Source organism: Dermochelys coriacea, chromosome 4, assembly GCF_009764565.3.
Source record: "Dermochelys coriacea isolate rDerCor1 chromosome 4, rDerCor1.pri.v4, whole genome shotgun sequence".
Lineage (NCBI taxonomy): Eukaryota > Metazoa > Chordata > Testudines > Dermochelyidae > Dermochelys > Dermochelys coriacea.
In genome coordinates, this window is record NC_050071.1 from 2,372,300 (window position 1) to 2,394,127 (window position 21,828).

Sequence of the window (21,828 nt, forward strand, 5' to 3'; positions counted from 1 at the left end):
AGCCCCTGAAAACGGGAGCAGAAGGCATCCGACAAGGATCCTTTGTCCATGCCACGAATTGAGTAGAAAACGTGGCATTTCCTGTTCTGCCTGGATGCGAATAGGTCCACCCAGGGAGTTCTCCACTTGTGGAGGATGGAACTGACCACCTCCGGGTGAAGGGACCACCCGTGGCGAGATGAGAATGTCCTGCTGAGGCGGTCCACCCAAGCATTCCTGGCCCCTGGGTGGTGACCATTCCCAAGATTGATGTCGGAGCTGCAGACAGAAGTTCCAGAGCCGGACGGCTTCCTGGCAAAGGGCAGACAACCTGGCTCCACCTTGCCTGTTGATATAGAAGACTATGACCATGTTGTCCATTGGGACCTGAACCATTATGCCTTGTAAGTGAAGCAGAAAGGCTTGGCAGGCTAGGCGAACCGCCCTGAGCTCCCAGACATTGATGTGCAGGGACCGATCTCGACTGGATCAACAACCTTGAGTATTGAGATAGCCCAGGTCCGAAGCATCAGAGATGAGAGTCACTGATGAGACTGGGGCCGCGAATGGGACTCTCACCAGCACCGACGTGGGATCTTGCCACCAGGTTAGAGACGACAGTACACTGTCTAGAATCGTTACCATGCTGTGCCGGTTGGGGACGCAGACCGACACCAGCCATGCATGCTGAACCACATAAGTGCATGCCGTCATGTGGCCCAACAGCCTCAGGCACATGTGGGCAGTGGTGAGCAGGTGCGCTCGCAGAAACAAAATGAGGTCCACCATGACTTGGAACAGAGTCTCAGGGAGGAAGACCCTGGCCCGAGTGGATTACAGTACCGCCCTAGTCACAACAGGTGGAACAGACCAGATTGAGATGCCTCTGCAACTGATCCAGGGACCGGTGCCTTATCAACCAGTCGTTGAGGTATGGGTAGATTTGGACTCCCTGATGTCGTAGGTAAGTGACCACTGGCACTATACACTTTGTGAATACTCTTGGGGCCAACGAGAGAAAAAGGGCATTGCCGTGAACTGGAAGTGGTGCTGGCCCAACATGAAAGAGTAAATGCCAGTACCCCGGGAACATGGAAATACGCATCCTTTAAATTGAGGGTGGTGTACCAGTCTGCTGGATCCAGCGATGGAATGATGGAGGCCAGAGAGACTTGTTGAGTTCCAGCATAGGTCTAAGGCTCCCTTTTGCCTTCAGAATTAGAAAGGAGCAGGAGTAGAATCCTCTTCCATCCATGTTCTGAGGAACCTCTTCCACTGCTACCAGCCGCAGGAGGTTTTCGACCTCCTGGACAAGGAGCTGCTCATGAGAAGGGTCCCTGAAGAGGGACCGGGAAGGAGGGTGGAACGGCCGATTGGCTATAAATTGTAGGATATAGCCCCAAACTGTGTCGAGCACCAAGCAGTCAGAGGTGATACAGGAGCAGGCTGATTGGAAAGGGCAGAGGCGGTTGAGGAAGACAGGGAGCGGATTCGGTGAATTGACTAGGATTCGTCCTCCGGCGCACCCTCAAAATGCCTGCTTCTGGCTGCCTTGGTCCCTGGAAGGACTAGGCTGGGCACGGGGATGAGATCATGATGGGTGGCACCGCTTAAAATCTTTGTGTCTGTCCTTTCTGTAGGAGCCGGCCCAAGGGGTATCCCAAGACCTCAATGAAAGCGGAGGAGCAGTGGGCGGAACGGCTTTCTGGCCTACTGAGGAGTATGGAGACCCAAGGTGTAGAGAGGGTAGCCTGGGACTCTTTAAGGCCATGGAGCCTTGCACCAGTAAGCTCTGAGAATAGCCCCATTCCCTTGAAAGGGAAGTCCTGGAGGATGGGCTGCATCTCCAGGGACAGCCCGGCGGTCTGTAACCAGGAGCTATGCCTCATGGTTATTGCAGAGGCGACCACCCTGGACACAGAGTCATGGCATCCCAGGCCATCTGGAGGGCACCTCTGGCCACAGCTTTGCCCACTTCCACCAGAGTGGCAAACTCCTGCGCCCAATCCTGTGGGATGTTCTCCTTGAACTTGCTGGAGTCTCACAGGATAAAACTGTACCTGCAAATAGGGTCTGATGGTTAGAGACCCTATATTGGAGGCTGGCTGTTGAATACATCTTTCTGCCAAGTAAGTCCAGCCTCTTGGCATCTTTATTTTTGGGACTACCACTCGCCTGTCCCTCTCATTGACGGCAGCCATGACTAGGGACCCCATAGGAGGGTGTGTGTACAGATATTCAAACCCTTTTGTGGGATGTAGTACTTCTTTTCCACCTTCTTAGATGTGGGCGGAATGGAAGATGGCGTCTGCCATACAGATTTGGCGACCTTTAGGACCCCTGGGTGGATGGGCCGTGTGACCTGGGCTGGGGCAGAGGAGGGGATGACACTGAAGAAGTCACTGGACTTCTCAGGTAGCTCCTCGACCTCCGAATTCACGTTGGCCGTCACCCTCTTGAACAGGGCTTGGCATTCACTGAAGTCATCGGGTGGGGCTATTGGTTTGCGAGGGCCCCGCCACTGCCTTATCCGGGGATGGGAGGACAACTGCACCGCTGGAGGGTGGGGAGCATCCCCTTGCTCAATTGGGGGACCACTTTGCGGCCACTAGAGACTGCCGCAAAGCTCCCACGTCAGACTCGGCACCACGCTCTGACTCCAGTGTCAGCTGCACTGGCCGTAGGTTGTTCGATGCAGCCAGGGAGGAGCAGTGGGAGTACGGTGCCGGCATAACAGATACACACCACAGGTTCCAGTATTGCCACTGGGTGGGCCATTGCCCTTGATCCCATCCTGGTGCTGCAGGCACTTTGGCAGGTTCCCGGCTAGGAGACTATTTGCCCTTTACAGGGGAAGGGCTGAACTGGCCCTCCAACCCTGACCACTGCTCTTCTGGTGACCAAAGCAAGGCTGTCGAAACCTGAGCTTGTCAACTGATCCTACTCAGCAACCGGTACAGAGAAGGCGAGGACTGGTACCTGCCCGCAGAACGGTCCCGGGGCTCCGGTGACCGGTGCCGCAACCAGGATCCTGTAGGGGATCGAAGCTTGGGAGACTTGCGAGGCGATGGTGATTGGCATCTTGGCGATCTCTGGAGGGAGGTTTGACAGTACCATGAGTACGGGGATCAGCATCGTGATTCTGCAGTCCCATGTTTTGTCAGTGAGGACCATGGAGTCAGAGACCTGGGCCTCCTGGCCAGAGACTGAGGTGCCAGAGTCCTGGCTGCAGTGAAGGGGAACGACGCCTGCCGTCTGCAGACGCTCTACTGCCTTAGGGGTGGTCCAATAAATGGCTGGATTGTCGGTACCGGTGTCTTGGCTGGATCCACCATGAAGCCAGGTGCCTATAGAGCCAGTTGGCCTAACTGTTCTTTGGCCGCCGGGCCAGCTTTGGGCGCAGATAGTCCTGTGATGGGCTGGGACCCCCTGCCACCCTCGCGAGTCGGAGTTGGGTCCCTGGCTGGGCTAGGAGGTCTGACCACAGTGGCGGACACAAGGCCTAACACAGGTCCTTTGCCCAAAGTTCCCTTCTTGTGCATTACCTGCAGACCAGTCGACACAAACCTCTTCTTCAGTACTGGTGAGGGGGAATGGTGCTAGGCGGATTCCGGTGCCAGCAGTGCACTGCAAGCTGAAGTGCCAGGTGTGCAGTCTGAGTTCGAGGGCTCCAGTGCCAGTTGCAGGGCAGCCTCCATGAGGAGAGCTCTCAGTCAAATGTCCTGCTCTTTCCGAGTCCGGGGACAGAAGTTTTTGCAGATCTGGCACTTTTCTATGAGATTTCCCCAGACAGACACTTTAAACCGCTATCGTGAGGGTCACTGATGGGAATCGGCCAGCTGCACTCAGAACACAGCTTGAAGCCTGGGGAACGGGGTATGACCTGCTCTGGAACAAAGTACTAAACTATTACTAAAACACGTAACAGCTAAGTAATCACTGACTAAATACCAAAGGAGAAAGATCTGAACAGCGAAGAACCGCTAATGCTCTTGCGATGCAAGACCAGGTGCTCCAACCAACCGTCATGGGCGATAAAAAGGAACTGAGAGACCGGAGGGGCTGGTGGTGCTTGATACAAGCGCGTCACTCCAGAAGGCGCCACAGTCGGCCCTACGGATACCACTAAGGCAGAAATCTCCAACAGCTGCGCACATGGGCGGCACACTCCTAAAATGGAATCGAGGTGAGCGAGCACTCAAAGAAAGAGTTACCAGTACCTGGGACCCACAGCTATTGTGCGGTTTTAATATCAGCAGCAGCAGCATAGCAGTTATGTTCATTATTACGTGAGTGATGCAAAAACTCACCCTTACCGTGCTCCCATCAGCAGTGATTCTCTCTACCTTCACACATGCGCACATGCATTTTTTAAAGACTACATACCTATAATATTAACTAATTTGTAGTTTATTTTCTCCCCATCTCTCCCCTACTGATTGGAGACACACATCCGACGGCATACTTTGTTGCTTTTCCACCACAGCACTACTTTCCTTTTCATTTGCATGTCTTTCTGATGAGAGCTCGTTTCTGCTGAGAGAATATGCTTGTGTTGGACCAAAATGGAAGTTTGTGTCATACCAAAATGGAGGCTTGACACAAATTATTTGCTGACAAAGAACTTTTAAAGTCTATTTAATGTTAAAACAATTTTAGGACACCACTCAAGTGTAACTCTTCAGTATTTCAATTCCTCACCATTTCTGTTTAGAGCTGTGATGTTCTTTGAGCTGGAGAAAATACTGATATAAAAATCTTTCTGTAGGAAGTAGGACTGGTGGGATGGGATGAAGTAATTTACCGTGCTACTATTCAGTAAAACCAGACCACTGGCATGCATGTTTATTTGGGGGTTTTAATCATAAAATCCTACACAGTCTGAGCAGCCCCCTCTTCCTGGAGGGATTATTCCGTTCTCATTTGTTTCCATGAGGGTTTTTCCCTCTCCCTCGTTCCAGTTCTGACTCTGCCACTTGGCTGGTTGTTTGGTGCCAAGAGTTATATAAATATAAACCCACCTAAGAAAGGAAAAACACGCCATTTTCCTGTTCTGTGGCATAAAGTTCCTGTCACTTGGCGACGGATTAGACATGCTTTGTGGGGCAGCAGTGTCAGGAGAGGGTCACTTGGAGTGAACATGCCCCTCCTCTCTCAAAGCATAAGAAAAAAGAAACCCAGGCTTTTGCTGGCTAAAATGTTTAACCAGTCACTCTGTATTTTGATGGTGCATTCTTTCAGCAGCATGTCACACTCTCGTTATTGGAAACTTCCCCTCCTACCCCCCGAAGCGTCATACTACAACAAGCACATACATAAAACATTCACCGACATTTTTCTATTCTCAGAACAGCTTTCCTCTTAACAGTAATATAAAAAGTAAATTAAAGCTTTGACCTTAAAGACTGTTGGGTAAAATGCTGTCTTTAACAGTGAGGATGAATTAGATTCTTTATAAAAATTAAAATGATTGATTTCTAGGAATTAATTAAATTTCTTAACAGGAGCAGAGGTAACAGGAGATTTAGGTAACATTTTCAAAAGCACACAAGTGACTTGGAAGCTTACATCCCATTTTAAAATGCAACTTAGATATTTAGGAGTTTAAGTCTCACTGAAAGCCAAAATCACTTTTGCAAATGTTCCTCTTCGCAAACAGAAAATGAGAAATATACACAAGCACGTAATACACAAGACTACCATCACAGAACTCTGCTAACGCACCTGAACTTTGCCATGCATCATCACTGCTGTCCTGGCCCCAAGCCTCTCAAGCAGAAACTGAATCACACACAATTGCACGGCAGTGTCTGTGATATAAATGAAGACTGACTATGAAACCACTGAACTCATTTTCAGCTTTGACATAAGCCATATATGAATCCATGCATTCATTGCTTTAGCTTACTGTTCCACTAGACCTATGCATTTGTGCAAATAGGAAAGATTTCAATTTTATATTTCCAAGAAAAAGTTTCATTTTCATTTATAATTAGTGGGGCTGTCAAGTGATTTAAAAAGATTAATCGCGATTAATCGCACTGTTGAACAATAATAGTACACCATTTAAATATTTTTGGACATTTTCTACATTTTCAAATATATTGATTTCAGTTACAACACAGAATGCAAAGTGTACAGTGCTCACTTTATATTTATTTTTATTACAAGTATTTCCACTGTAAAAAACAAAATAAATAGTATTTTTCAATTCACTTAAGTAATGTAGTGCAATCTCTATCATGAAAGTTCAACTTACAAATGTATACTTATGTACAAAAAAACCTGCATTCAAAAATAAAACAATGTAAAACTTTAGAGCCTGCAAGTCCACCCAGTCCTACTTCTTGTTCAGCCAATCACTCAGGCAAACAAGTCTGTTTACATTTGCAGAAGACAATGCTGCCCGCTTCTTGTTTACGTCACCTGAAAGTGAGAAAAGGCGTTCGCATGGCACTGTTGTAGCTAGCATCGCAAGATATTTATGATATTTCTTTTGTTTATCATTTTTACAGTGCAAATATTTGTAATCAAAAATAATACACACTTTGATTTCAATTACAACAGAGAATACAGTATCTATGAAAACGTAGAAAAAGATCCAAATCTTTAATAAATTTCAATTGGTATTCTATTTAACAGTGCGATTAAAACTGCGATTAATGGCGATAAATTTTTTTAATCGCGATTAATTTTTTTCAGTTAATCGCGTGAGTTAACTGCTATTAATCAACAGCCCTAATAATTAATATACTGCTTGGCATTTCCTTACCACCTACCATATTGCAGAAGCAGCAGATATCTATTTGGGAGAGGTTTGAGTGGGTTCTGCCGAGTTGATGTGACACAAAGAATGGTTACTTGCTTTACAGTAATTGTAGTTCTTTGAGACGTTTTGCCTGTGCGGAGCCCACTCAAGGTGCATGTGCGCCTCCGGTGTGCAAGTCCCTTGGATTTACAACATTCACGTACACCATGAGCAGGATCCACACAGACAAAACACTTCAAAGAAGAATTTTCTGTCCCAGCTCCTCTAAAAAGACCACACAGACGGACTGGAGATCACCAAGAAAGCTAGTGAGCCATTACACTGAAGGTCGACAGTCACACATTAAAGCGCTTTTAGGGCTGCGTTCAGCGCTTGGAATCTGCACTATTGTTACTTAGGTGACTGAACGAGTGTAGCACTTCAAAGCCCATGCCTAGGATGTGCAGGGCTTCACACCCATGCATCCGATGAAGTGAGCTGTAGCTCACGAAAGCTTATGCTCTAATAAATTTGTTACACCCAGTACTGTCATTTTGGCAGCATTAATAAAATGAGCCTTCTAATTGTTTTGCATTTCAAAGATGGGACACTGAGACACAGAGAGGTTATTACACTGCAATCCTAAGGCAGCCCTGGAGACAGAACCCACACTTTGTGCACTTTAGCACCTAACCCCAATCATCTCCTTGACCCATCCCATCTGATGCTCTCTTATACCTCCCTGTGCCCGGAACAGCCTCTGGAATAACAGCCACTAACAGCCCTCCAATTCAAATTAGCACAGCCACAACCCCTCTGTGTATGGCCTATACAGTCTATACAGGCAGACTGCGAAGAGCTACAATAGGATCTCACAAAACTGGGTGACTGGACAACAAAATGGCAGATGAAATTTAATGTTGATAAATGGAAAGTAATGCAAGTTGGAAAACATAATCCTAACTATACATATACAATGATGGGGTCCAAATTAGCTGTTACCACTGAAGAAAGATCTTGGAGTCATTGTGGATAGGTCTCTGAAATCATACACTCAATGTGCAGTGGCAGTCAAAAAAGTGAACAGAATGTTAGCAATCATCAAGCGAAGGATAGATAATAAGACAGAAAATATCATGTTGCCTCTATTTAAATCCATGATACGCCCACACCTTGAATACTGCCCGCAGATGTGGTCGTCCCATCTCTAAAAAGATATATTGGAATTGGAGAAGGTTCAAAACAGGGCAACACAAATGATTAGGGGGATGGAACAGCTTCTGTATGAGGAGAGTAATAACCCTGGGACTTTTCAGCTTGGAAAAGAGGCAACTAAGGGGGGATAGGATAGAGGTCTATAAAATCATGAATGGTGTGGAGAAAGTAAACAAGGAAGTGTTGTTCACTCCTTCTTATAATACAAGAACAAGGGGCCACCCAAATGAAATTAATAGGTAGCAGGTTTAAAACGAACACAAGAAAGTATTTTTTCACGCAACGCACTGCAAAACTCTGGAACGCCTTGCCAGAGGGTGTTGTGAAGGCCAATACTATAACGGGGTTCAAAAGGGAGCTAGATAGATTCATGGAGGAGAGGTCCATCAATGGCTATCAGCCAGGACGGGCAGGAATGATATCCCTAGCCTCTGTTTGCCAGAAGCTGGGATTGGGTGACAGGGCATGGATCATTTGAACCTGTCTGTTCATTCCCTTTGGGGCACCTGCCATTGGCCACTGTCAGAGGACAGGATACTGGGCTTGATGGACCTTTGGTCTCACCCAGTGTGGCCATTCCTATGTTCTTTGCTCGTGTTTTTAGATTGCCAGCCCTTCTGGTCAGGGCACTGTCCTCCCCACTGTTCACAGCATAAACAATTGCTGGGAACAGACCATGCTTAGGAGATTCTTGCAGTAAGTAAAACACACAACAAAGGAGCAGGAGAAAGGGAGACATATTGAATGCTATAAATTTAGGAAGGCAGTTTTAATACCCTGCATAAAGAGGCATATTACTCCCATTGTCATTAGTATGCCTCATGCAGCTGAATCCCTATTACTGTTGAGAGTACTTGTGGCTCCTTAGAGACTAACAAATTTATTAGAGCATAAGCTTTCGTGAGCTACAGCTCACTTCATCGGATGCATCCGATGAAGTGAGCTGTAGCTCACGAAAACTTATGCTCTAATAAATTTGTTAGTCTCTAAGGTGCCACAAGTACTCCTTTTCTTTTTACGAATACAGACTAACACAGCTGCTACTCTGAAAACTGTTGAGAGTGTATGCCCCAGAAATACAACTCTCACTGCAACTGTTTTCGCTGTTCATGCGAAAGCTTGTTTTACAGTATAATTCAGCCTGGTGGGAGACTGCAGTCCTATATACTGCAGACCCTAAAACCATTTATGTAGGTGGCAGTCTAGAAAATACTAGCGCTCTATAGCTTAAAAGATGTTGCTTGTTACAGATTTAGCGCATTACCTGATGAACCTGAACTGCAGTGTAGGATGTTAAAAAATTTAAATTGCTGAAGTTGATGCTATTCAATTTGACAAGCAACAAAGTGGTATGTCATACATTTAACATGTTTTCTGTGTTGCTCTACAGAACTAAGAATTTTTGGTTTTGGTGAATGGCCTGACAAAAAGCTTGCAGGCAAGCACCACGCCTTTATTTCACTCAGGATTGTATACTTGCAACTTAGAATCATAGAATCGTAGAACTGGAAGGGACCTCGAGAGGTCATCTAGTCCAGTCCCCTGCACTCATGGCAGGACTAAGTATTATCTAGATTGGGGTGGGCAAACTACGGCCCGCAGGTCACATCCGGCCCTCAAGTTTCCATTGGGGAGCACCCAGGGTCTGGGGCATGGCCCCTGTCCAGCGCTCCAACCAAGGAGCTGGGCCTGGGGCTGCTCCACGTGGCTCCCTCCAACTCCTATGCAGAGGGGCGTCCAGGGGGCTCCACTCTGCATACTGCCTACGCCCCAAGTGCTGCACCCGCAGCTCTCATTGGGAGCTGGCCAATGGGAGCTGCAGGGGTGGTGCCTGTGGATGAGGCAGCGTGCAGGGCAATGTGCAGAGTCGCCTGGCGACACCTCCGCACAGGAGTTGGAGAAGGGACATGCTGCTGCTTCCGTGAGCCGCGTGAGGTAAGCGCCACCTGGAGCCTGCACCCCTGAACCTCCCTCCAAACCCCAACCCCAGCCCTGATCCCCCTCCTGCCATCCAAACCCCTCGATCCCACGCTGGAGCACTTCCTCCACCACAAACCTCTCTTTCCCAGTCCCACCCTCAGCCGGAGCCTGCACCCCAATCCCCTGCCCCAGCCCTGATCCCCTTTCTGCCCTCCGAACCCCATGGTCGCAGCCTGGAGCACCCTCCTACACCCGAAGCGCCTCATCCCCAGCCGGAGCCCCCACCTCCCCGCCCCAGCCCGGAGCTCCCTCCCACACCCTGAACTCCTCATTTCTGGCCCCACCACAGAGCCTGCACCCCCCAACCAGAGCTCTCACCCCCGCCCACACCCCAACCCCAATTTTGTGAGCATTCATGGCCTGCCATACAATTTCTATTCCCAGATGTGGCCTTTGGGCCAAAAAGTTTGCCCACCCCAATCTAGACCATTCCTTGACAGGTGTTTGTCTAACCTGCTCTAAAAAATCTCCAATGACAGAGATTCCACAACTTCCCTAGGCAATTTATTCCAGTGCTTAACCACTGTGACAGTCAGGAGGTTTTTCCTAATGCCCAACCTAAACCTCCCTTGCTGCAACTTAAGCCCACTTGCTTCTTGTCCTATCCTCAGAGGTTAAGAAAAACAATTTTTCCCCTTTCTCCTTGTAACAATTTTTTACATACTTGAAAACTGTTCTGGCCCCTCTCAGTCTTCTTTTTCCAGACTAAACAAACCCATTTTTTTCAATCTTCCCTCATAGGCCATGTGTTCTAGGCCTTTAATCATTTTTGTCGCTCTTCTCTGGACTCTCTCCAGTTTGTCCACATCCTTCCTGAAATATGGCACCCAGAACTGGACACAATACTTGAGTTGAGGCCTAATCAGAGCAGAGTGGAAAGGAAGAATTGCTCCTTGTGTCTTGCTTACAACACTACTAATACAGCCCAGAATGATGTTCGCTTTTTTTGCAACAGCATTACACCATTGACTCATATTTAGCTTGTGATCCACTATGACCCCCAGATCCCTTTCCGCAGTACTCCTTCCTAGACAGTCATTTCCCATGTTGTATGTGTGCAACTGATTGTTCCTTCCTAAGTGGAGTACTTCGCATTTGTCCTTACTGAATTTCGTCCTATTTATTTCAGACCATTTTGAATTTTAATCCTATCCTCCAAAGCACCTGCAGCCCCTCCCAGCTTGGTATGGTCCACAAACTTTATAAGTGTACCCTCTATGCCATTATCTAAATCACTGATGAAGATCTTAAAGAGAACCGGACCCAGAACAGATCCCTATGGGACTCGACTTTTTATGCCCTTCCATCATGACTGTGAACCACTGATAACTACTGTCTGGGAATGGTTTTCTAACCAGTTTTGCACCCATCTTATAGTAGCTCCATCTAGGTTGCATTTCCCTAGTTTGTTTATCAGAAGGTCATGCAAGACGCTATCAAAAGCTTTACAAATAATAGAATCAAAGAAGATTAGGGTTAGAAGAGACCTCAGGAGGTCATCTAGTCCCACCCCCTGCTCAAAGCAGGACCAACACCAAGTAAATCATCCCAGCCAGGGCTTTGTCAAACCGGGCTTAAAAACCTCTAAGGATGGAGATTCCACCACCTCCCTAGATAACCCATTCCAGTTTTTCACCACTCTCCTAATGAAAGAGTTTTTCCTAATATCCAACCTAGACCTCCCTCACTGCAACTTGACACCATTGCTTCTTGTTCTGTCATCTGCCACCACTGAGAACAACCGAGCTCCATCCTCTTTGGAACCACCCTTCAGGTAGTTGAAGGCTCCTATCAAATCCCCCCTCACTCTTCTCTTCTGCAGACTAAATAATCCCAGTTCCCTCAGCCTCTCCTCATAAGTCATGTGTCCCAGCCCCCTAATCATTTTCATTGCCCTCCTCCGGACTCTCCAATTTGTCCACATCCTTTCTGTAGTGAGGGGCCCAAAATTGGATGCAGTACTTCAGATGTGGCCTCATGAGTGCCAAAGAGAGAGGAATAATCACTTCCCTCGATCTGCTGGCAATGCTCCTACTAATGCAGCCCAATATGCCATTAGCCATCTTGGCAACAAGCGCACACGGTTGACTCATATTCAGCTTCTAGTCCATCGTAAATGCCAGGTCCTTTTCTGCAGAACTACCACTTAGCCAGTCAGTTCCCAGCCTGTAGCAGTGCATGGGACTCTTCCATCCTAAGTGCAGAACTCTGCACTTGTCCTGGTTGAACCTCAGATTTCTTTTGGCCCAATCCTCCAATTTGTCTAGGTCACTCTAGACCCTATCCCTACCCTCCAGCTTATCTACCTCTCCCCTCATCTTAGTGTCATCCGCGAATTTGCTGAGTACAACCCATCCCATCATCCAGATCATTAATGATGATGCTGAACAAAACCAGCCCCAGGACCGATCCCGGGGCACTCCAATATCTAGTTGGCAGCTGGCATCAAGCGAACTGTTGATCACTACCCGTTGAGCCCGACAGTCTAGTCAGTATGGATTGGATGAATGGACTATAAGGTGGATAGAAAATTTTTTTTAACTTGCTGGCAAGAATACTGTGGGAGACCATATCAAAAGCTTTGCTAAAGTCAAGATACATCACATCTACCGCCTTCCCCATATCCACAGAGCCAGTTATCTCATCAGAGAAGGCAATCAGATTGGTCAGGCATGACTTGCCCATGGTGAATCCATGTTGACTGTTCCTGATCACCTTCCTCTCCTCCAAATGCTTCAAAATGGATTCTTTGAGGACCTGCTCCATGATTTTTCCAGGGACTGAGGTGAGGATGACTGGCTTGTGGTTCCCAGGATCCTCCTCCTTTCCTTTTTTAAAGATGGGGCACTATATTTGCCTTTTTCCAATCATCCGGGACCTCCCCCAATCGCCATGAGTTTTCAAAGATAAGGGCCAATGGCTCTGCAATCACATCAGCCAACTCCCTTAGCATCCTTGGACGCATTAGACCTGGACCCATGGACTTGTGCATGTCCAGCTTTTCTAAATAGTCCTTAACCTGTTCTTTCACCACTGAGGGCTGCTCACCACCTCCCTAATGTCAAGATATACCACGTCTACTGCTTCCCACTATCCACAAGGCTTGCTACCCTCTCAAAGAAAGATATCTTCTTCTAACTTAAGGGAAAAAAATGAAAAACAAAAAAAGGTTAGACCCATTGTAACTGCTATGCCATCTTTCTGAAGAGTGCATATCACAGAGTCAAATAAGATACCCATAAAATGCCACAAACTTCTGACTGGCCAAGGTTAAGAGGAAAACATGTTGCAACAATTAAAATTGCGTATTGACAACAACATTAAATTACTGCATCGTGGCACGTGACCCAGCCAGCCAGCTGCCTCCATGCGGTCTCTAGTACACAGAAAGTTTATAAACAGGAAAAGGTGAATTGACAAGTCAAATGCTTCCAAAAAGTAGAGTTTACAGATGGTATGGGAAATCTACATAAATCCCCACCTTCCCCCAACACACACATGCTACTGATTTCCAGAGAAACACCAAACAGCACGAAGTTCCCTATGCCATTTATTCTGTATTGTACTTACCCTTTTGTGTCATCAGATTGTAAATTCTTTTCCACAGGGATCTGTTCAGCACATTCTCCCCATTGTACAGCTATGTACACATCTATGGTTTTATATAAGTAAACATCAAGCTACCACTGAATAACAGCCATGATACTACATGTCACAGATTATTTTGCATCTTTACAAAAGTACTGATTGGTTGGGGGATATTGCAGGTGAACTATCAAAGAGACACATAGGTGCTTAGCCATACCACCACTGAGGAAATAGTGGGGTCCCATGGATAGGGCACTTAGAAGAGGAGTCAGGAGATTGGTGAATTAATCTCCCCATGACCTGTGACTTGCTGTGTGATCCAAGGAAAGTCACTACACTTCTTTTCCTCATCTCAAAAACTGTGAAATGAGGTAAAGATTGTTTTTATTATGGGGAGCCCCAGATAAAACCTCTGGGCACTGTTTGAGAACGTTCTCCCTAGATACTGATAAATGATAGCAACAGAAATGTGGGTCCTTTATGATCTCACATTTCTTATCTGGATTTGCATAAATTATGCTCAACAAGTTTAAAAGAAAAAAAAAAGTCAAGTTTTCCAAACCTGGGTGCCTAAAGTTTACCTACTGAATCCAGATTTGACACCTACATAGAAGCAACTCGGGTTGTCAGAGAATGTTGAGTACCTGTCGCTCTCATTAACATCAACAAAAGTTGGGGTTCCAGCTGGGATCACTGGGCTCCTTTGAAAATCAAGTCATTTTTATTGGGGTGCTGAAATATGGATTCAAGAACCTACATTTAGGACCCAGGGTGGAAAAATTTGACCTAAGAAAATGGCTTGCCTTAAAACCTGTACTACACAGTGGCAGCTTTGTTCAGAACACGCAGGAAAACAGAAGCACTTATTTCTAACTATTATACTGAATCTTCTGAAGTCAGAATTCAGATTACACTATGACAGATGGCTTGCAAACAGCTAATGCCCAGCATCCTACAAAAGGATCTAACCACCACTACATAACTTCAACAGCTAACACTTATAGTACAGGGCTGTTCTAATTTTGCAATAGCAGATAAGCCAAGGTAAGACGCTGCCCTTTACTTGATATTCTTCTACCATCATTAAATGGCTTTTAAAAAGTTGGCTCTTCAGCAGCAGCAGCAGCAGCAACAACACTATCCCTAATCAACAGCTTTCAAAAGGATTTCATGGCAAGTGCATGCTGCACTCCGAACGCCAGTCCTTCTGCCTTCAAAATGAGGAGGGAGGGCAGCCCACAAAGCACAGAGGGAGACCCACTGCCTAAGCCTATGGGGGACACACTGGTTCTTTTGCCAAGTCAGCTCACACACTCCTTTCTTCACTCCATGCAGTGTTCTGCAGCTAGAGGAGTGTTACCCTCCAGACGCACTAACCACGTCACACGTGGACATACACACGCCAATGGGCCTCCCAAAATTGCATGAAGTTCTACCTCATCTCCACTTACTGTTCCACACAGCTCTGCCTGCCTATATCCCATCCCTCCCTCACTCTGCCCACTGCTGTCCTCCTCCTCCACCCACATTCCCCTCTGTGCTTTGTACATGCTGATCCCTAGGTCCGGAACAACCCCCCTTTGCCCGTTCTCCTAGGCTCCACACTCCTCTCCCCTCTTCCGCCTTGCCCCATTAGAACATGGCGCCCTCATCCCACCTGAAGCAGCAGTTCTCCAAATATCAGAATTCAGGAGCATTTTTTACAGTATAATGCAGCCCATGCTACCTTTGCTTGTTCCAACTCATGTTCCCCCCTCTCCCCGTACCCTCCCCCACCGCTACCTGTTGTCGATTTCCCGAGTCTGATGCAGACTGCGAGATCTGCAGCACTGGCATCACATCTCTCTTTCTCTCTAAAGCCCTGCAAAGAGATGACACAAGAGAAGCACTTTTCCTCCCATTCTGAGCACTCCGCTATAAATAACATACCTCAATAAAGCTTGGCCCCCAAGAACAGCCACAGAGAATGGGATGCACTGGAGATGCCAGGCCCCAGATTCCTTAATGTGGCTGCTCCTAGCTAAGACAATGAACATGACACAGGAGGTAAGCATTGGAGCACCAATGACCAGACAAGTACTGATATCATGCCAGTGGTGGAAGTTTCCTGTAAGATTTGAACCAGATCAAGTAAAGCAATAAACAGGGAAATATTCCTGTATTTGGAGAATAACCTAAAGAGCTAGGATGAGTAATTTTATACACCGTAGCGGCTTATATTGTTCTTTATGCTTTTCAGAGCAGGTTAATGGTAGTGAGAAGAGGCTGTTTAACTGCAAAGTGTAAGGGAAAAAAACCTTATTAAAGCCACTATTAAAAAAAAAAAAAAAAGAAAAGGAGGACTTCTGGCACTTTAGAGACTAACAAATTTATTTGTGCATAAGCTTTTGTAAGCTGCAGCTCACTTCATCGGATGCATTCAGTGGAAAATACCACTGAATTTTCCATTGAATGCATCCGATAAAGTGAACTGTAGCTCACAAAAGCTTATGCTCAAATAAATTTGTTGGTCTCTAAGGTGACACAAGTCCTCCTTTTCTTTTTACAGATACAGACTAATACGGCGGTTACTCTGAAACCTATAAAAAAATAAAGTTAATGATTTCATGTTTGTTTCTTTTTTAATCTATGCAGGGTAGGGATAGGATACAGAGGGACCTAGACAAATTAGAGGATTGGCCAAAAGAAAGCTGATGAGGTTCAACAAGGACAAGTGCAGAGTCCTGCACTTAGGACAGAAGAATCCCATGCACTGCTACAGACTAGGGACCGAGTGGCTAGGCAGCAGCTCTACAGAAAAGGACCTAGGGGTTACAGTGGACGAGAAGCCGGATATGAGTCAGCAGCGTGCCCTGGTTGCCAAGAAGGCCAATGGCATTTTAGGCTGTATAAGTAGGGGCATTGCCAGCAGACCAAGGGACATGATTGTTCCCCTCTATTCGACATTGGTGAGGCCTCATCTGGAGTACTGTGTCCAGTTTTGGGACCCACACTACAAGGAGGATGTGGAAAAATTGGAACAAGTCCAGCGGTGAGCAACTAAAATGATTAGGGGGTTGTGGCACATGACTTATGAGGAGAGGCTGAGGGAACTGGGATTGTTTAGTCTGCGAAAGAGAAGAATGAGGGGGATTTGATAGCTGCTTTCAACTTCCTGAAAGGGGGTTCCAAAGAGGATGGCTCTAGACTGTTCTCAGTGGTAGCAGATGACAGAACAAGGAGTAATGGTCTCAAGTTGCAGTGGGGGAGGTTTAGGTTGGATATTAGGAAAAACTTTTTCACTAGGAGGGTGGTGAAGTACTGGAATCCATAACCTAGGGAGGTGGTGGAATCTCCTTCCTTTGAGGTTTTTAAGGTCTGGCTTGAGAAAGCCCTGGCTGGGATGGTTTAGTTGGGGGATTGGTCCTGTTTTGAGCGGGGGTTGGACTAGATGACCTCCTGAGGTCCCTTCCAGCCCTGATATTCTATGAAATGGAAACAAACAGCCAGGAGAGGATGGATAAGGATTGTCTGTCTGTGGGTTTGCATCTTGATAACTCAAACACCAGTTCACTTTTAAAGTTTAGACTGTGTATTTACTGTAGTCACTAATGAGGGTAAGAATCCAAGTGGTCTGAAGAAGTCCTTAAAGAGTTTTAAGTGACTGAAAACAAAGCCATGACCATGCATACCACTTCACTGGGATCACTGTTCTTGAACACAGAAGACCCTCCCTCCCCCATGCTCTTGCACATGAGTGTTGGGTTGGGGAGAAGCCACTTGTACTGTTTAGCTGTAAGCCCAAGTACTCTGTGCAGAGATCTGTCACCGTACAAGGGGGCTGTTCTTTGAAAGAAGCATCAGAATGAATGCAAGGAACTGCCAGATGTAAATAGAGTGAACTCTGCAGTAGGATTAAAGGACTTCTGGGTAAAGCTTACTCTGTACTTTTAAAGACCTCCCTGGGAAAAAGTCAAAGGCTTTTCAGGAGGTGGAAGTGGGGAGGTAAGGGTGATTCAAGAGAAACTAACAGAGAGAGTTTGCCTGGGAGTTCACCTGGGAGAGCCCACAGAGGCTTACATCTTGCCGGCTTCTCTGAGTAGTTTCTACAACTCCTGAGGAAGCTCGTAGAAGCAAGGTAACATGGATAGGGAATGTTCAACTGTTGTGACCTGCACTGGATGTGCCATGTTTGTCTTTCTTCCACAGGACAGGAAAGAATCATAGAATCATAGAATCATAGAATATCAGGGTTGGAAGGGACCCCAGAAGGTCATCTAGTCCAACCCCCTGCTCAAAGCAGGACCAAGTCCCAGTTAAATCATCCTAGCCAGGGCTTTGTCAAGCCTGACCTTAAAAACCTCTAAGGAAGGAGATTCTACCACCTCCCTAGGTAACGCATTCCAGTATTTCACCACCCTCTTAGTGAAAAAGGTTTTCCTAATATCCAATCTAAACCTCCCCCATTGCAACTTGAGACCATTACTCCTCGTTCTGTCATCTGCTACCATTGAGAACAGTCTAGAGCCATCCTCTTTGAAACCCCCTTTCAGGTAGCTGAAAGCAGCTATCAAATCCCCCCTCATTCTTCTCTTCTGCAGACTAAACAATCCCAGCTCCCTCAGCCTCTCCTCATAAGTCATGTGCTCTAGACCCCTAATCATTTTTGTTGCCCTTCGCTGTACTCTTTCCAATTTATCCACATCCTTCTTGTAGTGTGGGGCCCAAAACTGGACACAGTACTCCAGATGAGGCCTCACCAGTGTCGAATAGAGGGGAACGATCACGTCCCTCGATCTGCTCGCTATGCCCCTACTTATACATCCCAAAATGCCATTGGCCTTCTTGGCAACAAGGGCACACTGCTGACTCATATCCAGCTTCTCGTCCACTGTCACCCCTAGGTCCTTTTCCGCAGAACTGCTGCCGAGCCATTCGGTCCCTAGTCTGTAGCGGTGCATTGGATTCTTCCATCCTAAGTGCAGGACCCTGCACTTATCCTTATTGAACCTCATTAGATTTCTTTTGGCCCAATCTTCCAATTTGTCTAGGTCCTTCTGTATCCTATCCCTCCCCTCCAGCGTATCTACCACTCCTCCCAGTTTAGTATCATCCGCAAATTTGCTGAGAGTGCAATCCACACCATCCTCCAGATCATTTATGAAGATATTGAACAAAACGGGCCCCAGGACCGACCCCTGGGGCACTCCACTTGACACCGGCTGCCAACTAGACATGGAGCCATTGATCACTACCCGTTGAGCCCGACAATCTAGCCAGCTTTCTACCCACCTTATAGTGCATTCATCCAGCCCATACTTCCTTAACTTGCTGACAAGAATGCTGTGGGAGACCGTGTCAAAAGCTTTGCTAAAGTCAAGAAACAATACATCCACTGCTTTCCCTTCATCCACAGAACCAGTAATCTCATCATAAAAGGCGATTAGATTAGTCAGGCATGACCTTCCCTTGGTGAATCCATGCTGACTGTTCCTGATCACTTTCCTCTCCTCTAAGTGCTTCAGGATTGATTCTTTGAGGACCTGCTCCATGATTTTTCCAGGGACTGAGGTGAGGCTGACCGGCCTGTAGTTCCCAGGATCCTCCTTCTTCCCTTTTTTAAAGATGGGCACTACATTAGCCTTTTTCCAGTCATCCGGGACTTCCCCCGTTCGCCACGAGTTTTCAAAGATAATGGTCAAGGGCTCTGCAATCACAGCCGCCAATTCCCTCAGCACTCTCGGATGCAATTCGTCCGGCCCCATGGACTTGTGCACGTCCAGCTTTTCTAAATAGTCCCTAACCACCTCTATCTCTACAGAGGGCTGGCCATCTCTTCCCCATTTTGTGATGCCCAGCACAGCAGTCTGGGAGCTGACCTTGTTAGTGAAAACAGAGGCAAAAAAAGCATTGAGTACATTAGCTTTTTCCACATCCTCTGTCACTAGCTTGCCTCCCTCATTCAGTAAGGGGCCCACACTTTCCTTGGCTTTCTTCTTGTTGCCAACATACCTGAAGAAACCCTTCTTGTTACTCTTGACATCTCTTGCTAGCTGCAGCTCCAGGTGCGATTTGGCCCTCCTGATATCTTTCCTACATGCCCGAGCAATATTTTTATACTCTTCCCTGGTCATATGTCCAACCTTCCACTTCTTGTAAGCTTCTTTTTTATGTTTAAGATCCGCTAGGATTTCCAAGACTTTCTGTACAAAGTGCAAGCTGGTCTCCATATTGGAAAAGAAGGTTTAAGGTCTGGAGAAACAAGTATCGAACCTGCGTTGCATAAGAGAAACTGAAGATTTCCTGGACAGACGTCAGGATATGCTTCTACAGACACAATGTTCTGAAGATTCAGAGCAGGCTGCGCAGTGAGGACAGTGAGGAAATTTGGCAGCATGTGACCTCCAGAAGAAGAAAGGGGAGCATCCATGTACCAGCAACACAGATACAGGTAAGCAACCATTTTCATATTCTCTCCACAGGTATTAATGCGGAGAGTGGACCAGATGATACATCTGAGGAAAAGGAGCAGAAGGAGACTCCGCCGATTGGAAGGCATGAGATGCACTGTTCTAGGGATGGAGGTTCCACGACCACCGCTCCCAAGAGAAGGAGGCAGGTGGTGGTAGTCGGGGACCCTCTCTCCTCAGGGGGACTGAGTCATCTATCTGCCGCCCCGACCGGGAAAAGTGAGAAGTCTGCTGCTTGCCAGGAGCTAGGATTCACGATGTGATGGAGAGACTGCCGAGACTCATCAAGCCCTCGGATCGCTACCCCTTCCTGCTTCTCCAAGTAGGCACCAATGATACTGCCAAGAATGACCTTGAGCAGATCACTGCAGACTATGTGGCTCTATGTGGAAAGAAGGAAAAAGGAGTTTGAGGCACAAGTGGTGTTCTTGTCCATCCTCCCCATGGAAGGAAAAAGCCCGGGTAGAGACCATCAAATCGTGGAAGTCAACGAATGGCTACGCAGGTGGTGTTGGAGAGAAGGCTTTCGATTCTTTGACCATGGGATGGTGTTCCAAGAAAGAGGAATGCTAGGCAGAGACGGGCTCCACCTAACGAAGAGAGGGAAGAGCATCTTCGCAAGCAGGCTGGCTAACCTAGTGAGGGCTTTAATCTAGGTTCACCGGGGAAAGGAGACCAAAGCCCTGAGGTAAGTGGGGACGTGGGATACCAGAAGGAAGCACAAGCAGGAGAGCGCGAGAGGGGAGGGCTCCTACCTCATATTAAGAAAGCAGGATAAACAGCAAGTTACCTCAAGTGCCTATACATAAATGCAAGAAGCCTGGGAAACAAGCAGGGAGAACTGGAAGTCCTGGCACAGTCAAGGAATTAAGATGTGATTGGAATAACAGAGACTTGATGGGATAACTCACATGACTGGAGTACTGTCATGGATAGATATAAACGGTTCAGGAAGGACAGGCAGGGCAGAAAAGGTGGGGGAGTTGCACTGTATGTCAGAGAGCAGTATGACTGCTCAGAGCTCCAGTATGAAACTGCAGAAAAACCTGAGAGTCTCTGGATTAAGTTTAGAAGTGTGAGCAACAAGGGTGATGTTGTGGTGGGAGTCTGCTATAGACAACCGGACCGGGGGGATGAGGTGGTCGAAGCTTTCTTCCAGAAACTAACGGAAGTTACTAGATCTCAAGCCCTGGTTCTCATGGGAGACTTCAATCACCCTGATATCTGCTGGGAGAGCAATACAGCGGTGCACAGACAATCCAGGAAGATTTTGGAAAGTGTAGGGAACAATTTCCTGGTGCAAGTGCTGGAGGAACCAACTAGGGGCAGAGCTCTTCTTGACCTGCTGCTCACAAACCGGGAAGAATTAGTAGGGGAAGCAAAAGTGGAATGGAACCTGGGAGGCAGTGACCATGAGATGGCAGAGTTCAGGATCCTGCCACAAGGAAGAAAGAAGAGCAGCAGAATACGGACCCTGGACTTCAGAAAAGCAGACTTTGACAACCTCAGGGAACCGATAGGCGGGATCCCCTGGGAGAATAACATGAGGGGGAAAGGAGTCCAGGAGACCTGGCTGTATTTTAAAGAATCCTTATTGAGGTTACAGGGACAAACCATCCCGATGTGTAGAAAGAATAGTAAATATGGCAGGCGACCAGCTTGGCTTAACAGTGAAATCCTTGCTGATCTTAAACACAAAGAAGAAGCTTACAAGAAGTGGAAGACTGAAGAAATGACGAAGGAAGAGTATAAAAATATTGCTCGGGCATACAGGAGTGAAATTAGGAAGGCCAAATCACACCTGGAGTTGCAGCTAGCAAGAGATGTTAAGAGTAACAAGAAGGGTTTCTTCAGGTATGTTAGCAACAA

At 47.0% G+C, this 21,828-nt stretch overlaps 1 protein-coding gene across 9 annotated transcripts in view; it reads right to left on the reverse strand.

Annotated features, from left to right (window-relative positions):
- MFHAS1 (multifunctional ROCO family signaling regulator 1) overlaps nt 1-21,828 on the reverse strand; it is a 133,412-nt gene that overhangs the window by 46,967 nt on the left and 64,617 nt on the right. The window contains exon 2 of one of the 9 annotated variants that reach the window (XR_005292401.2): nt 15,293-15,371. The exons of the other annotated variants lie outside the window; for them this stretch is intronic. The gene's annotated coding sequence lies outside the window, so the exon portion shown is untranslated. The remainder of the gene's footprint in view (nt 1-15,292; nt 15,372-21,828) is intronic. 9 annotated transcript variants of the gene reach the window in all.